The sequence below is a fragment of the Cenococcum geophilum genome (genome assembly GCF_001692895.1).
Source record: "Cenococcum geophilum 1.58 unplaced genomic scaffold K441scaffold_5, whole genome shotgun sequence".
NCBI classification, from domain to species: domain Eukaryota; kingdom Fungi; phylum Ascomycota; class Dothideomycetes; order Gloniales; family Gloniaceae; genus Cenococcum; species Cenococcum geophilum.
This window is the reverse complement of record NW_027137563.1, coordinates 4,605,014-4,611,013: the sequence shown is the minus strand read 5'-3', so window position 1 is coordinate 4,611,013 and position 6,000 is coordinate 4,605,014.

Here is a 6,000-nt window from a genome sequence, read left to right as displayed (position 1 = left end):
AAAAAAAATTCCTAATAGGTGTCCTATAACAGTACCCCCCCCTTTAAACTTAAGCTTCTATAAGATAGGGCTATAGTAGTTCTAAGTAGAGTTTATAAAAGTCTTCTGTAGCTTATATAAGTCTTATAGAGTTAATAGGTTCCTATATGGACTTAGTAAAGCCTCTCCATTTTATAAGATATATATATTAGCGTTTCCGTTTATTATACTTAATATTATTAATTCTTTTAATAAAGTACTCGTTCTTACCATCTACTTTAACTGGTAGGGGAGGGTTCTATATTTATCTAGGTAGGGCGTTTAATACGGGGGTAGTAGGGTAAAGGACTGACGTGTAGAATATGGGGTGGATTTTAACTGTATTAGGGAGCTTTAATTAGTAGAAGTAAGAGGAAACGACCTTCTTAACTTTATAAGGGCTAGCGTTCTTCTAATTAAGTTCCTTAATAGGTTGTTTTATATTTATATTTTATATATTTAGCCAGATAAAGTTACTAATTTAGTAAGCTAGTACTAGGGTTTGTTTTTTATTCGCTGCGGCTTTATAGACAGATTAAGCCTATATTATTTTATTAGTAAGAAACTATTATAGTTCCTCCATTTTTTCTACAAATTTATTTATTTCTATAATTTATAAGGCATAATAAGCGGGGCAAGGGACGTTACTAAAGGGTTTAAACCCCATTTATAAATACTAGCCATAGTTAGGTAAAAACGGAGAGACCTTTATAGTTTCTAAGACGGAAATATTTATAGTAAACTTAGTAAATATAAGTTAGTTAATCTAGTTATCTTATAAGTATAACGTGTATATCTAGATATACTATTCCATTGTAGCGTTTATACGTTCTATTTAATTGTCCGTTTTTAAGTAATATATAATAGATAGCAGTGCTTTAATATAGAGTTAGGTAGTTAGTTTTTTCTAAAATATAGGGATAAACTAGCTGCCTTTATTAGAGATAATCGTTTTAGGGAGTCTATAGAGTTTTTATACGTAATCTAAGAATAGTTAGGTAATAGTAGGTGTTAATATATTAGGGCAGGCGATTAAGTGCCTTATCTTAGATAGTTGGTCTATAATTACTATAATATTTATACAGCCTTTACTTATAGGGAGGTTAATAATAAAGTTAATTAAGATATCCTTTTATCTTTGGTCCGGAACAGGTAGTGGCTTTAGTAAGCCGTTATATATCTCACGTAAAGCTTTAGCTCGTTAGTAAATATAGCAGCTAAAGATATATCTTCGTGTTATATTATGCATACTTAGCCAGTAATACTCTCGTTAGAGTAGCTCTAGAGTTTTTCCTTAGCCTAGGTAGCTAGCTACTAGTAGGTCATATACGTGTTTAAGGAGCTTAAGCTTAAGTTCGTTATGGTTAGGTATAACTAGGTAGTTCTAGTAGTACAAGCGGTTTCCGCGAGCTTTATATTTACTTAAAGAAATCCTTTTAGAGCGTCTAATGCTATTTTACATTAGCTTAAGCGTCTCTTAGATAAACTCGTTATTTAAGTATTTACTAGTTATAATCTGTTTAATTAATTAATTAGTTATTTTAAGGACGTGTATTATAATATCTTTAGTAAGAGGGTTAAACAGTTTAGGGTAAAGTGTTACGACACTAATATAGACCCTAGTCAGGGGCTCGGCTAAGCCTTGGCGCTATGTATATAGATGTGTTCTTTCCTTAACCTTCTTCCAGATCTTGTCTTAGAATTCTCATTCACTGGCTACCAATAGATTCTGTTTTTTTTAACTAAGCCTTCACACGAAGTAGGGTCTAATTTTGGTAAGAGCGCGCTTCTTCTAGTACTGGCGTATTTTGCGAGCGTTAGGTTAGGGCATTAGGCTTCTAGCCTTAAACGCCTAGGTAATATATAATTAAGAATTAAAAACGGAATAGGTATTTTAACTAACGGGCCTAACGGTGACTTAGCTATTTTATAGTTATAAAGTACTATAGGTTCTTATAGTCGCTAAGGACCTTAATTGGAAATCTAGCGCCTTCTAATTTGGGTCGCCATTATTTAAAACATCTAATAATAGCTAATAATTCCTTATCGTAGATCTCGTAGTTACACTTAGCTAGGCTCAGTTGTTTTAAGAAGTATGCTATAGGGTATAATACTCTATCCTTATTATATTAAGACAGAATGCCTCTAATAATGTAATTAGATAAATTAGCCTCTATAATACTTATTTGGTTTAGGTTAAAGTATTAGAGTATAGGCGCGGTAGTAAATATAAACTTTAGATAAGCGAAGGCCTTTTTATATTCCTTATTAAAGATAAAGGCTTTATTCCTTTAGATTAGAGCTATAAGGGGTGAAACTAGGGCGGAGAAGTTATTAATAAACCGTTAGTAGAAGTTGGTAAATCCTATAAAGGGTCTTATATCCTTAACGTTCTTAGGTTTTTACTAGTTTATAATTACTTTGACCTTCTTTAGGTCTATTTATATACTATTTATAAAAATAAGGAGTCTAAGGTATAGGACTTCCGTTTTATAGAACTCGTATTTATCTATATTTAATTATAGACTAGCTTTATATAGGGCTTATAGGACCAATTTAATGTATTTTAAATATTTAGCTAGGTTATTACTATATATTAGGATGTCGTTAATATAAGTAGTATAAAAGATGTCTAGGTAGGGACGCAGGGTATTATTTACGTAATGTTAAAACAAGCTTAGAGCGTTTACGAGGCCAAAGAGTGTTACTAAGTATTTAAATAATCTATACCGGGTATAAAATGCAGTAAGCTATTTATCTCCTTTTGTAATACAGAGGCGGTTAAATATAGAAATAATATTAAGCTTTATATAGTAGCGAGCCTTACTTAGTTGGTTTAGTGTCTCTTATATTAACGGGATTAGATATTAGTTCTTAACGGTAATAGCGTTAAAAGCTTAGTAGTCTATATAGAATCGCAGACTACCGCTAGGTCTTTTAACAAAGATTACTAATACGGCTATAGGCGATAAGCTTACTTTAATAAGTCCTTTGCTTAAGTTCTTGTCTAAATACTTTTATAGTACTTAGAGTTTATTTTAGGATATCCAATATAGGGGTCTAAATCTAGGCTACTTTCCTTCTTTAAGTATAATCTTATAGTTATATAGTCGGTATTCTAGTAGCTTATTAGCTTCCTTTTACAAGAATGTATCTAGGCGGTAATAATACTCTACTAGTACCTTCGTGGCAGGGTTAGTATATTTATTTACTGCTAAGGCTTTCTTAATATTAGCTATAGTGATAGCGAAGATTATATATTTGGGTTTCTTAGCGAGTCGCGCTAGCGGGGTAGCTCTAATTATATAGATATCTAGAGTATTAAGTTTACTTAGGTCGTCTATAGTTTCTTACGTAAATTCTCATTTAGCTTTAGGTTTAGTATTAGATACGGAGTCGGTATTAGATTTAGGTTTAGGTTTTTTAAGTATTCTTTTTATTATAGGATACTAGTTCTTCTAGTAGTTTTATATACTAAGCTTAAGTTAGGCGAGTCCTAAAAGGCAGAGAGATAGATTACGGGGTTTTCTTAAATAGAGTTTTCTCCCCATATATACATAAGGAGTAGTCCGCGTAGGCCCAAAAGGGATCCAAATCGGACGTTAAGCAATGAATTATTATTATTACTAAGCTTAAGTTTCTACTTAGTTTAGGGCGATGTAATACTTAGTAACAACTTATGGAATTTAGTAGAATTTTTGGGTCCTTAGTGGATATCGGTGGAATTCTTATATTAGTAGAATTTGGTAGAATTCCTATACTAGTGGAATCTAGTAGATTTCTTAGGTGTGGAGTAGGCATTAGTAGAAGTCTTAGGCTAGCGGATTTTAGTGGATTTCCTAGATTTTAGTTTAGGGTTAGAGTAGTATATTATAGAGCATTCTTACTTATAATATAGGGTAGTAAATAGAAGCTTAAGGTTATCCTAATTAATAGTTACCTTATATAGTTTTATTTAGGGTTATTTAATAATTACTAAGTAACCTAGGGTAGTAACAAAAAGCCTAATTAGTTCTTTGTGGTTTAGGTATTAGAGTCTTAGGTATACTACGTAGGTGATTTAGCCTAAGACCGCGTGTTTGCCATTAAATCTAAATATATTAATATGCTGGTTAAGGGGGGTTAAAATAAAACCATTATCTTACGCGAAGATCTTATTAATAAATCCTATACTACTAGCTCCTATATTAATTAGGACTTAAGTATTAGCCTACTAACTATTCTGCTAAAGGCGGTAGTTAACAGTTATACTATAATTCTAAGAGTTAGAGTTTGTAACGTCTAAAGCATTTAATAAAATCCTAAGATAGAGTTATCCCGGAAAGCGACTTAGCTATAAAACCTTCCTTTTATAGGTAATTAGGGTGGAGTTTTTGTAATATATTGGTTATAGCTTTATCCTTATAAGTGGTGCTTACTAGATACGGGGCTAAGACTTAGGAAAGATTAGGGTTGGTAACCGGAGCTTAATTAAGGCGATCAGCCGTCTATACTAGTTATTTATATATATATTTTAGGCATTAGGATAGAGTACTAACTTAAAATATAAGCGTTACTTCTATATTTAAAGTAAAGGCTAAGCTTAATATATTATTCTTATTTAGCAGATCCTTTTAGGGTGTAGAAGAGGGTCTTAGTGTTAATATTTATGGCGTCTAGGTCCTTACGGATCTTAGGTAGCTAAGGGGTAGTATATTAGGGTGTATATTTTCGGGTAAGGCGTAGTATATCGTTATATAAGCTATTAATAAGATTAGTATAGGCGGTAAGGGTATTTAGCAGCTTAACTCTTATAAGGGAAGCCTTTAGTTCAGAGTTTAGGGACTTTACTAGGCGATTAATTAAGGCGGGTTTGTTCTATCTAGTCTCTTTAATATAGTAATGGAATTTAGTAAAGTATAATGGAAAGCTCTTAGAGCCTTATATTATCTTATTTAGTTTTTTTTATACTATAGTAATTTAGTTAGGGTTACTATAAAATACTTTTAGAATAGTAACTAGTTCTTTTATAGTATTCGGCTAAAATAAGTATATAGTTTCTGCGGCGTCTCCTATTAGGCGGCTTATAGCGTAACGCAACTAGCTATTAGGAGTTAGGTAGCGATTAATATTACTATTTAGCTTATTCTTAAGTTAGTTAAGAAAGAAGCGTAGTTTACTCCTTTTACCTAAATAGGCGGGAGGATTAGGGAGACGTTTGGTTAACTTTTTTAAAGGGCACTAGTTAGCATATTTAGGGTTAAGGAGCTAGTTTTAGACACGTTCTCTCTACTTAGTGTTTGTAGATTAATACCGGTAGCGGCGAGTAGGGGTAATGGTAGGGCAGACAATGGGTTTTAGCGGATCTCTTTAATTTCTTTTTTTTAGAGATTTAATTAACTTATAATATTGGGCTTCTTAATAGGCGAGGGTGTCCATAAAAGCTTATTGTAGAGTCTCCATTTATTTGGTAAATATAGTGTATAGGTCTTTTATAGATATGGGGGCTTCTAAGTTATTCTATATGCTAGTTAAGGCGGTATAAGGTATAGGTTTAACGCAATATAATGTTACAGAGTAAGTATAAGCGACGATAATATATAGTAGAGTAGATATTATTAAGCTATGTATATAAACTATATAATAAGATTAAGACGTTTTATAAGGAAAGAAGGTAGGAAAATGGGAAGAAAAGGCATATATTGTTAACTTGGTTACTTAGTTAATATATATATAAAGTAGAATAGGGTTTAGATTATAGTCCTAGCAGAACTTAGCAGAATTTAGTAAAACTTAGTAGAATTTGGTGGAACTTGGTAGAATATAGCAAAATACCGTATATTGCCATTAGATTGCTATTAGATTGCCATTAGATTGCTATTAGATTGCTATTAAATTGCTATTAGATTGCCATTAGATTACTATTAGATTGCCATTAGATTGCCATTAGATTGCTATTAGATTGCCATTAAATTGCTATTTTATGGTTAGTCTTTAATTACT